The 12,722-nt window shown below is 44.2% G+C and overlaps 1 protein-coding gene across 5 annotated transcripts in view; it reads right to left on the bottom strand.

Annotated features, from left to right (window-relative positions):
* Positions 1–12,722, bottom strand: part of PLEKHA7 (pleckstrin homology domain containing A7) — a 226,704-nt gene that overhangs the window by 100,992 nt on the left and 112,990 nt on the right. Inside the window, exon 1 of one of the 5 annotated variants that reach the window (XM_053562389.1) lies at positions 6,822–6,944. The exons of 3 other annotated variants lie outside the window; for them this stretch is intronic. The gene's annotated coding sequence lies outside the window, so the exon portion shown is untranslated. Of the gene's footprint in view, positions 1–6,778; positions 6,945–12,722 lie in introns of those variants that run through there. One more of the 5 variants, XM_053562390.1, reaches the window with a different exon arrangement.

Below are 12,722 nucleotides of genomic sequence, written 5' to 3'. Positions count from 1 at the left end.
GGCAGGGCAGACACTTTTATCCCCATGTTACCCATGAGGTTCCAGGCTATGAGATGTTATTAGAACACTAAATTAAAGGAAAAATACATTAAAAAAAGAGATGAACCGGAGTAATGCCGCTTGAATATTGACGTCTTAAAATTTAATCATCTTTGATCAAACGCACACCAATTGCTAATGGCAGGACTTCTGGCAGGGCAAAGGGACATGAGCTAGGTCCCTGGGCAATTCCATTCAATCTTCTCAAATGCCCAGTAGAGCGTTTGTGTCATCATAAACGACCCTAAGTGAGGAAGTGTGAGGCCCTAAAAGAGAAGACTATTTCCCTGCAACCACCATCAGCTCCTGTTTTCCCTGCACACCACTACCCTTTTGATCTCCTCCCACTAGCCAGGCTCACCCTCACCAAGCAAAGACTGGCTATTACACACTGGCTCCCCAAACATATGTGGAATTGCAAAGTCCTCTGGCTTTACCTGCTGTCCCCAACCCCTCAGCCCAAGGCCCCCAGTCTGCTCTATTTCCTAATTCTAAAACCCACGAAGAGGCTCATGTCCTACCACTGTGTCTCAAGAAGCATTTAGCAGGCACAGACACATCCCCTGAAATACCTGTTCTTAAACCTGAATTGCCACCTTGTTCCCTGGTAGTACAGAGATGGCCCAGCTGAGAGCCAAGTGATTGGTTTCAAGGGAGCACAAAAACTCTCTTTCACGGGAGGGCTTCTGTTTCTCTTCAGGCTACAAACAAAGTAATTTGGCAAATTAGATAAACACCCTGTAGCCTGTATTTTCAAATCCCACTCTTCTTTACAGCAGTAGCCCCTGAAAGTAGCCAATCTTGCCTGGGAGAGGACCAGTGGGCACAGATGGAAGATGGCAGGGAATGAGGAGCCCTATGGAGGCGGGCCACAGGTAACTATCCACATAAATAAGCACGTCCTCACAAGCCCCGAGCCCGCAAGGACTTAGGTTAGGCCCTAAGGAAGTCTGACAGCAAACACAAGAAACTTGATAGAAGAATAAAGTGAGGACCAGGAAGAAATATAAGAAAGAGCCTACCTATGACCACAGATAAAGCTAGAGTCTTCCAGTTTCTTGCAACATTTTTTGCAAAATTTTCTGTTCATGTGGATTTTGACTATAATGTGAGCAGTGACTGTGGTGGGTTCTGGGCGGTGCCTGTGGCTCAGTGAGTAGGGCGCCGGCCCCATATGCCGAGGGTGGCGGGTTCGGACCCAGCCCCGGCCAAACTGCAACAGAAAAATAGCCGGGCATTGTGGCGGGCGCCTGTAGTCCCAGCTGCTCGGGAGGCTGAGGCAGGAGAATCGCATAAGCCCAAGAGTTAGAGGTTGCTGTGAGCCGTGTGACACCACGGCACTCTACCCGAGGGCGGTACAGTGAGACTCTGTCTCTACAAAAAAAAAAAAAAAAAAACATAAAGGTTCTAATTACTGAGGACAGCAACTGTTTTAGAATGGCAAAAAGTTGTGGGGTTACGTGAATGATGCTCACCAGTGGAGATTGATACCCTGATAAATCTGGTTTTCTGACAGTGGTGGTATTGGTATGCTGAGAGCGTGACAGATCTGCTCCATCAGCACTATGTATCTAGCCTTCTAAGGAGAAGAAACAGCTTAAAATGTAAGAAATGTGTGTGGCCTAAAAGCCTGAGGAGGGGCTCTATCAAGGGTCTTCTCATTGTTATTTTCAGCAGTATTTGCCCCCCTGAACCTGCTGGCTCCCCAGTGTGGCTCCCAGAACACTCAAAAAGAGTCACCCTGCAGGCCTGAAGCCACATTCAGCACTGCCTCCAGGCTTGTTAAGGCACTTACTATCTCTGTTTCTCAAGAAAATCAAGCATTCGGGATAACCTACTAATATTCCTAGTTAAGTCACCAAAATAGAAATTAAAACTCCAAGCACATAAGAAATCGTCTCTTCCTATTCTTCAGCTCTCAATTGTGTCCAACAATACCAATCAGGAGTTGAACCAACATCTCCATGTTGCCTCAACATTTCTTAAGCTCCTTCTCGTTTATTTTACTTAACACTTGTCTAAAACTGCTCTTTTAGTGCAAAGTGTCACCACTGTTAATGTGGCGTTTCTGAGGGGATGAGCTTTTGAGCTTGGACTATCTTGACAATGTCAAGATTTATAACAGCTCACTGCATACGGGCATTCCTCTGTCTTTTCCTCTAGAAGCATGAGAATCAGGCCTTAATGAGCCAACGAATGGTCCCTAACGTCTCTGTAAGTGGAAGCTATCAGTAACGCAACACTAATTTGCCCCCTTCAACATGTGTTCTGGGCAACAAGTTGGCAAAGAGCCCTGGAGTCAGAAGATCTAGGTGCAATCCAGAGCAAGCCGAGCCACCTCACCTCCCTGAGCCTCGGTTCTTCCATTTGCAAATAGGGGATAAAAATGTCCCTCCGAAAGATTGTTGTGAATATAAAATGAGAGAACATATATGACAGAGCCTTGTAAAATGCCTAAGAACAGAAGGTGTTCAGTTAATGTTTATTGAACCTGACTATGCCTTGACTATAGCAATGACTAACAGGCATCTTAATAGGGCAAGAACAGAATCCAGTACTCCTCCAGGCTTCCTTATTTCCACTAACAGCATCACTATGCAAAACCCTGGAGTCACCCTCTACTCCCTTATCTTAAGCTCCATGTAGAACATGGGAGGCACAAAGAGGCAAGTCCTACTGCCTATATCTACAAAACACACTCCCAATTCATCTACTTCTCTCCATCTCTACAGCAGGCACCCTAATCATCTCTTGACTAGATACTACAACAGCCTCCTAACTGTTCTTTCTGTTCCAACCTTGGCCTCTGTACCAGCCATTCTATTCACTGGAAGCCTTTTAAAATATAAGTTAGATCATGTCACACTCTTCCATTCAACCCTACAACATCTCTGTATCACACATAGAACAAAAATGCCTTCCCTACAAAACCCTAGATGCCTGACCCCTGACTGTTCCCATTCGGCCCAGCCACACTGGCCTCCTTCATGTTCCTTGAACACCAAGCTCTCTCCTACTAGACAACCTTTGTACTAGCTGTCTTCTCAGCCTGGATGTTCTCCTCGCCTGTATTTTCACAGCTGGTTCCTTGTCATTCAGATCTCAGCAGAATTATCACCATCTCAGAGCCCTTCCCAACCACCCACTACAGCAGCGCCCAGTCACTCCATATCACATCATCACCCTATTTTAATTATCACTACCTGTTATTTTTCTTACTTATATATTTGATTACTGTCATTCTGACTAGCAAGTATGTTCCATGATAGCAGGGCCTTTGCTGAATGAATGAATGAGAAGGAGATTCCTACCTTAAACTGAGGCCATGCCTCTAAATGAACTAGCTCAGCAGTTCTCAACCTTGTTGGCATCAGGGATCCGTTTCGTGGAAGATACAGACCAGGGTGTGCAGGTGGTTTTGACAGAAGTCTGCAAGCAATTGATTTATCATAGTCTCTGTGCAGTCAAACCTCTTTGCTAATCTGCTAACAACAATTCGTACTTGCGGCTGCTCCCCAGAGCTGCCATCACTGCCTCAACTCCGCCTCAGATCATCAGGCATTCTATTCTCAGAAGGAGCACACAACTTCCCATGCACAGATTACATTGGGGTTCAAGCTCCTATGAGAATCTAAGGCTGCTTCAGATCTGACAGGAGGCAGAGATCATCTGCTGCTCAGTTCCTGGTGTGCAGCCCAGTTCCTAACTGGTAGGACTGGTAGCAGTCTACAGCCTAGGGGCTGGGGACCACAGAACCAGCTAATCCTATGGAAATCTTAGGTAACAGAGACAAGAACCTAACAGTCATCAGCTATCAGAAGGCAGTTGGCTTCTATTCTTACTACCAGAGGAAGGAAGAGTTAGACCCTAACATGCCGAGAACACTTCACCCTTGGCTCCCCCTGAACTGTGTTACAACATAATTCGGAGAAATTAGCCCTCCCCTGCACCTTCCCCCACACCCTGCAAAGGAGGGTTAATATACTCATCAGAGAATCAAAGACTAGAATGCAAACACCCTAGAGGAAATTACTGTGTGATTAAAACCACACAGGAGGATAATACAAACATCACCTGTGTCTCCCTTGTGTGAACTGAGAGTGTGGTGTGAAACCTACAATTTAGTGACTGATTATACACACTCTAGTACTGCTCTCTACTTCCTTCACGTGTGTTTGTTTTCCTCCCTCTCTCCTCTCCCTTCAAGTCAGCACCTAAGTTCCTGGAGGACTGGGAGTAGTCATTCACTTATTATTTCTCATGTACCTCCTATAGCAGTGGTTCTCAACCTTTCTAATGCCGCGGCCCTTTAATACTGTTCCTGTGGGTCGTGACCCACGGGTTGAGAACCGCTGACCTATAGTAAAGAAACAGGAATAACCACGGGATAGGCACTTAAATTCCTTTACTTCAACAGCCTGAGCACAAACCCATGTCACCTTTGGTGAGAGGCTGTGTAGAATCCATCTTATTTTCTGATTTCAGCAGCTCAGGGCATGACAGAGCCCCAGAGAGTCGGGGAGCCAGAGGAAGGGGGTCGGCTGGGGCTGGGAGCAGAGTGTGGACTGGAGCAGAGCAGTGCCAGCCCTTCTACACCCCTAACTGCACACATCTGGCATACAGTCTGTACCCAGGTGAGCAGCAGCATGGAAAGCCAGTCAATCCGCAGACCCACCATGGGCAGGGCATTGGTAACTGCGCTCCTTGCCTCAAACAGCCAGGCACAAACAGCACGGAGCATAAGGGGGTCACACAATTAACCGAGCAAACTTAAAGTTTTCACACCTTGCAAAGAGGGAAATCTGTCCTATCAAACTCTGGCTTGAATAGACTGAATAATTCTTCTAGCAGTGGCAAGCTTTATATTTCTTTCTTTCTTTTTTTTTTTTTTTTTTTTTAGACAGAGTCTCACTATGTCACCGTCGGTAGAGTGCTGTAGCATCACAGCTCACAGCAACCTTCAACTCTTGGGCTTAAACGATTCTCTTGCCTCAGCCTCCCTAGTAGCTGGGATTGCCAGCGCCCACCAAATGCCCAGCTATTTTTTTGTTACACTGCTGTTTAGCTGGACTGGGCCGGGTTCGAACCCATCCGCCTTGGTGAATGTGGCTGGCGCCATAACCACTGTGCTATGGGCTCCAAGCCCACAAGCTTTACATTTCATTAGACTTTCCAGAGGTTTTCAGACACAGAGGCCAAATCATTTGTACAGCACCCAGCAGTGTGGACTGCAAACCTGTCTGCTCCTTCAGTACCCACATGGAGCCTTAGGACATAGGGTTGCTATTTGGTGATCAGAAAGTTTTAATTTTGGCTTCTCAAGATCCCAATAACCATGGAAAGATTAAAGCCAAGCTCCTGATAGAATAAGGAAATCAAACCTAGAGAGTCCTCCCTTAATTTGTTTTAAAGGAAGTTGGCAGAGAATCAGTAATAGGAGTCAAGTATCAGTTTTGTTGCTACACCAGCTCCATTGTCCCAGCAATTACTCAATCTCCCTGGGCCTCAGTTTCCTCATCTGTAAGATGAGGGGGTTAGACTCTCCCTCCCACCTGAGGCCTGCATGAACTCCAGGCAGATCAGGGTTGCACAGACTGGAATTCAAATCCCAAATCAGCCGCACCCTGGAAGTGCATGACCTTGAACGAGTTAGTGGCTTTCTGAGTGTATCTGTAAAAAAGGAAGATGAAGTCTACCCTGCAATGTTGTTACGAAGAGTACTGATAAAATGCCCAGCCCACAGTAGACACTTCAATATTCAGTGCCTTCTTTATTTTTCTTTTGCAAGCTGGAAAACTGCACTCCAATAGAGTTGTTTTGTCTTTTTCCATGTTGCAAACCATAAGCACAATTAGCCAGAGGATCAAGAACATATTTTCTTCTCTTTGAGTTAAGGCACAACGCCCAGCCTTCTATTTAAATGTCTATTTAAAGAACTTGCCTGCCAGGCTAAGTGGTTTAAGATCACCAGGCGCCTTCCTTCAGCGACACTTCTATCCTCCACAGGGTCAAGACCCATGGTTCAGAAAGGGCAGCCTAACAACCGCCTATCCCAGCAGGCCGGACTAAGCCAGGGACACCACATTCTATAGTTTTAAAATGTCATGGGAGAGTATGGCACACCTTTTGGGGGAAGGACACATGTATAAGAGGGACTTCATCTAACAAATGCAATCAGTGTAACCTAATTCTTTGTACCCTCAATGAATCCCAACAATATAAATAAATGAACAAATAACAAATAAATAAAATGTCATGAGAAACATTATCAACCTCTGAACATCCAGTTTTATGTTTCTGTTTAATGCACTTAAATAAGTCAGGTTCCTCAAGCACAAAATGAGAAGGTTGGACCAGGAAGATGTTCTAAAGATCTTCCTTCTGGCTGTAGCATTTTAAGACACTGAGGTTCATCTCAAACTAGTGCCATCCACAGAGCTACAGACTGAAATTTAACAACACTACACATACTTGAAAACACAAAGGAACAGAGGCAAACCAGTTGTCCTCCCAAATCTCACTTGCCAACGAAATATTCTTTGTAATAACATCAGGGAGGTGTAGTTAACGATACTTTTGTCCTACTTACACCCACTTAAATTGGACTGTCATTGTTTTTTATTTAACTGTAGGCTCTCCCAACCCTTGAAAATTTCCTTTCTCTCAGTCATTATTTGCTTTCATGAGTCTGAATACATGGCAGCAAACTGAATCCCTAAGAAACGAGTACAGGACTAACCTGCTCTCTTCTTCTTGCTGGAAAAGGCAGCCAACACACTTACTCTGTCTTTGAGCTCCATGTTCAGAATTGTGTCTTCCCTGGCCACAGCCTTATGAGATCTCTGGTTCAGGTCAGACAGGGAGGGAGGCTCTCAGCCTGTTTGCTCTCTCAGTTTCGGTTCTTGAACAGCTGCCTCCTAAGGTGTTACAAATCCAGCAGCCATTTGCTCCTGCTCATTCATTCTCCTTCCTCTCCACCCCTACGCAAAATCTGGCAACCAGGCAGGAACTTAGTTCCAGCTCTGAGTCACCGCCCCACTGTGGCCAAGGGAAGCAGCAGCTGGGATAAACAGCCCAGGCAAATTCTTCATATCTCTAGGACTCGCTTCTTCTGTTCTTTAAGACGGTAGGATCAGCTGCCTCTCTAGAACCAGCACGTAAGAACTCCTTTACCCACTAGCTCTGGACTCAGAATAAATTACTCACTCCGTTTTGTCCTGCCATAGTGAGCTGAAATCATCCCCAAAGCAGAGCCTATCCTTGGTGGAAAAACAATGGCTCTTTATCATTATTTCATACCAATCAGGGCAAGAAAGGGGTTGAAGCAGTTATGAGTCCCCAAGTCCACCTCCCCCTGCCCCAGTAATCTATGATTTCTTCATCACTGCCTGGGATGGCTAAGCCTCTTTCAGCACCAATCTAACCAGGAGGTTCTCACTCCCAGAACAGGCCTAAAAAGAAGGGCAGAAGGGTTAGAAAGGAAAACCGAGGCACCAAAGTTGTAGCTCAACACTGTGGCTCTTTTGCTTGCAACCTATGTAGGCCTACAAGTCAGGATACAAGTGACCACTTGAATATAAGCTCCATGGAGTAGACATTACTCTTTTTACAGCTATGTTCCAGCGCTTAACACAGTGCCTGGCACATAACAGACACTGTCACTCCACCTAGAGCGCAGGGGCATCATAAGCACTTGCTGCAACCTCAAATTCCTGGGCTCAAGCAATCCTCCTGCCTCAGCTTCCTGAGTTGCTAGGACTATAGGCAGGCACCACTGGGCCTGGCTAATTTTTCTATTTTTAGTAGAGATAGGGTCTTGCTCTTGCTCAAGCTGGTCTTAAACTCCTGGGATCAAGCAATTCTCCCTCCTTGGCCTCTCAGAGTGCTAGGATTACAGATGTAAGCCATCTCATCTGGCTGCAATTTTATATTTTTGAAGAAGTCTTCCCAAATTGCATAAACATCAAGCCCTAAGAAATAATGATCTGCCATAGCAGAGTGAAAAAAATCAATGATTCATAAGCCATTCTGACACATTACCCTAACAAGGGCATCTGCTTTGACAAAATTTATTTTAACTGGAGAGGAGACATACCCTAGCTTATAGACACATTCTAATCAATCACAAGTCAATGGCTACAAGAGTAGAGTAGGTTAAAGGGCACAAATCCCATTCATTTGACATTTATTTAGCCCTACTATGTGTTTAGCCCTCTGAGTGCTTTGGAGAAAACCAATGATTACGTCATTATCACTTCCAGAAAATAGGAGCACACAATCTAATAGAAGAAACTGTTTATGGTCATGAACAGATTAATATAAATATGTATTACACACACACACAATTGGCCACAAATGAAGGGAAAAGCAAAGTAAACCTACTTGCTGGGTAAAACACCATAGAAGATAAATTATATTATATCTACACTTTGCACATGAGGAAATTGAGTCAAGAGGACATTCTAAGACTGTATAACCAGTAAGTAACCAGGTTAAAATTCTAGCCCAGATCTCTCCCTAACTCCAAAGTGTGAGCTTATTCTTAGCGGCTACCCTTCAGCCAATGGCAAATTGCTCTACAGAATCTCCAAAATGTCTGGGAAGACAGGCTGGCTTCAGAGGTAGGGGAGTCACATGGGCCCCAGCATAAGTCGGCAAGCTTCCAAGGCCCACCCTGCCAGGAGTGGAGGAAGAAGAAATGCTATGAGTTTATTCACCCACAGGTATAATTCTTATCCACCAAGAAACACTCTACCAGAGATGATTGACAGTTACCTAGGAGCCAGAAGGGGCCACATGCAGGCCATCACCCGACAGCTTTGCCTCCAAATTCCATCATCCTTGTTGCCAGATCAATCAAGCTGGAGCATAGCTCTTGTCCCACTGTCTCCTGCCCACACACCCTCCATGGCTCCTCAGTGCTAAAGACTCTTCATCTGTCACCACTGCCTTATACCCTTGGCTCCTGACAAATTTAACTATCAGTCCCCAAGTCACCCTGTCTTTCCTACCCCAAGGCTTTGGCCCCAGCTGTTCTCTTCTCTAATGAATTCTGCCCAACCTTCAAGGCCCTTTCTCTTCCATGGAACCTTTCCTGATCATTTCAGGCCTTCTGATTTCTTCCTTCCTCAATATTCTCAGCACTGAAGGCTTATACTCCTAACATAGCAATTATACTTCCCAATATCTATGTTCATTTTACTTTTCAAAAATTATTTCAGTACATGTTTCAGAGGGTACTAAAAAGCAGTTCCCTTTCCTGCCTCTAATTCAGTTTCAGTCCCAGAGGCAACTACCTTTACTGGTTATTTGTGTATCTTTTTGGGGTTTTGCATTTATTAAATTTTTATGCATTTAAGATTTTGTACACTCATCTTTTTAGAAACAAATTTACATAAATAGAATAAAATTGCACACATTATTCTATAACTTGCCTTTTACTTTATGTATCTGGGCTCTTTCCCCACATTCATATGCAAGGATCAGCATATGAGCCCCCGCATAACACAGTTCCCCAGGACCACCAAACCAGCCCTGAGATGACCCTGTATGCCAACCTGTCCCAATATATATCAGAGATTCCTAGCTGATAACCTGCAAATCAATCTGTCCCAAAAATTAGTTTTATTTGAGCTACTCAGATTGTAAAAATTCAGCCAAAGTTTAAAAATAGGAAAAATTCACATAAAAATCCAGCTCATCTTATAAAAAACAAAAACTGCGGCAACTCTGGGCACTCGTGCGAAATAGAATGACTCTTACATTTTACCACTCTCCCTGCTATTCCCTACTTATTGCCTATATTGAGGGCAAATGCCTAGTGCTATCTATCACCACATCTACATTTCTAATATTTGGACGGTAGAGAAATTTCTATAAACACATATCTTGGCCAGAATGGGAAAGCAAAGTATAAACAGAGTGGTATGGCCGGGCACAGTGGCCCACACCTGTCATCCCAACACTTTAGAAGGCCAAGGCAGGAGGATTATTGAGGTTGGGAATTTAAGATCAATCTGGACAACATAATGAGATCCCATGTCTACGAAAAATTAAAAAATTAGCTGGTGTGGTAGCATGTGCCTGTAGTCCCAGATGCTTGAGAGGCAGAGGTGGGAGGATCACTTCAGCGCAAGAATTCAGGGCTACAATGAGCTATGATCGTGTCACTGTACTCCAGCCAGGATGAAAGAGTGAGATTCTCTCTCTTAAAAAACAAAAACCAACAAACACACCCAAAACCCCAGAATGGTAAGATAATTTCAAAAACAAATTCAAGAGCATAAACATGGCTGCCTTTTTGTTATCTGCTAAGTCTCTATTTATACTTGAATTTGCAACTCTTTTTTTTTTTTTGGCTTGGCCCCTATATAAATTAGAAAGAGTTTGTAACTCTTATCTTGTACCAACAGCACTGATTATAGACAAGACCTTCCTTAGACCTTCTTTTCAGGAATATCTGTTTCTGGCTTAAGAGTAAGAACTAAAGAAAGGCAGTAAAAATTGGCTCAAAAATTTTCCCCTCACAAAAAATCTTAGAATAATATTTCCAACAACTAACAGTGGAGTAGACTTGCCCTTAGCCTTGCCTGACTAGGCTGACCCCAAGTCAGCCACTACACTTCTTCCTTCTGAGTAAAAAATTTAGGAGGGTTACAGCAACAGTGCTGTCCCTAGAGAATACAAAGGACAAGAGATACCAATGGATGTAGCCCCAGCAGATGCTGAAAGGGGCCACTGACAGCTGGCAAGGGCTTCTGGAATGGAAGGACAGCTAACCAGCAGTCACCTGGGACAAGATCAAAGATCGCCCCCAGTGCAAATAATGTGAAGTCTACTGTGGTGTTTGGAGCACAGGCCCTGGAATCCAGCCCTCTACAGCTGCCCATATCACAGATAAGGAAACTGCTCCAGAAAGCAATTGCAAAAGTTGCCACCATCTTTTAAAAATAATTGCTTCAGGTGGCGCCTGTGGTTCAAGCAGTAGGGCGCTGGTCCCATATGCCGGAGGTGGTGGGTTCAAACCCAGCCCTGGCCAAAAATAATAATAATAATAATAATAATTGCTTCAAAGGTCTGGCACAGAGGCTCACACCTGTAATCCTAGCACTCTGAGAGGCCAAGGCCAGTGGATTGCCTGAGCTCAGAAGTTCAAGACCAGCCTGAGTAAGAGCAAGACCTGTCTCTAAAATAGCTGGATGTTGTGGCAGGTGCCTGTAGTCCCAGCTACTTAAAAGGCTGAGGCAAGACAATCATTTGAGCCCAAGAGTTAGAGGTTGCTGTGAGCTAAGATGCCACGGCACTCTATCAAGGATGACCTGACCAGGTGAGACTCTGTCTCAAATAAATAAATAAATAAAAATAATTGCTTCAGAAGGATCTTAAAAGGCCCACAATTACTAGGTGATCAGATCTGAATGATATTGCATTACTGGCCCCCAACAGTGACATATGACGTTAATATATTCCTTCGTTCATTTAACAAATATTTGAGAGCCAACTAGATGCCAGTCCCAAAGTGTCTTACACCTAGAAGATGAGTAATCAAGAAGAGGGAAGGGGTGCACAACATCTTAGTTTCTATCACCTGCCAGAGATGAACAAAAGGACAGGGTTTTTCAGATGTTCAGATTCATGAATAATAATCTGTCTTCTTAGTCAAGAGCTGTAAATTCTCAGTGTATTAAGCCAAGTGGATACCTATCTTATCACAGAGAATAACCCTGGGTTTCCAGAGTATTAAAAGTTTTAGAGCTGAAAATGACTCAGCACCCTTCATACAATCTCTTTATTTTGTAGATGAGGAAACTGAGGCCTGGGAAGGTTATGGGAATTACATGACATCACAGTTATTATTGAACCATAAATTAACACTAGGTTCCAGAAAACAAGCATTAAGAAAAAAATCATACATTGTTTTAAAACTAATTTCCTTCCTTAATCAAAATCCATCTTCCAGTGACTAATTTCTACTAGCAAACACAAAAAATACATTTTAGTGCTGGGAATCCCCGTGTCCAAAGACCTCATGAGTAACATCAGTGTAGATTCAAGTGCCATACAAAACACACACACACACACACACCAGGAGAAGGACAAAGGAAGACAGAGGCAGAGACTGTAGGCCATGCAGTGTCAAGAATTGCTGGCAGCCGGGCGGCACCTGTGGCTCAAGGAGTAGGGTGCCGGTCCCATATGCCAGAGGTGGCGGGTTCAAACCTAGCCCTGGCCAAAAACCAAAAAAAAAAAAAAAAAAAAAAGAATTGCTGGCAGCCATCAGATGCAAAGAGGGAGGCATGTAATGAAATCAACCCTATTGACACCTTGATTTTGGACTTCGGGCCTCCAGAATTATAAGAGAATAAATTTCTGCTATTTTAAGCTACCAAGTTTGTGGTAATTTGTTATGGCAGCCCCAGGACACTAATACAGAATCTGTATTAGCTCAGTGACTTTGCTTTACTACAAACCCTATTAGTCAATTAGTTAAGGGTCCCACTGGGACCTTGGGACTCACTCAATAGCAGTATAGAATCCAAAATAAGGGAGATAAAATGTGGCTCAGTGACTATAGCTCAAGTGGCTAAGGCGCCAGCCACAGCTGGCAGGTTCGAATCTAGCGCGGGCCTGCCAAACAACAATGACAACTACAACCAAAAAACAGCTGGGCATTGTGGTGGGCG

This window comes from Nycticebus coucang, chromosome 14 (assembly GCF_027406575.1).
Source record: "Nycticebus coucang isolate mNycCou1 chromosome 14, mNycCou1.pri, whole genome shotgun sequence".
Taxonomy (NCBI): Eukaryota; Metazoa; Chordata; class Mammalia; order Primates; family Lorisidae; genus Nycticebus; species Nycticebus coucang.
This window is presented reverse-complemented; position numbering and strand designations above follow the sequence as displayed.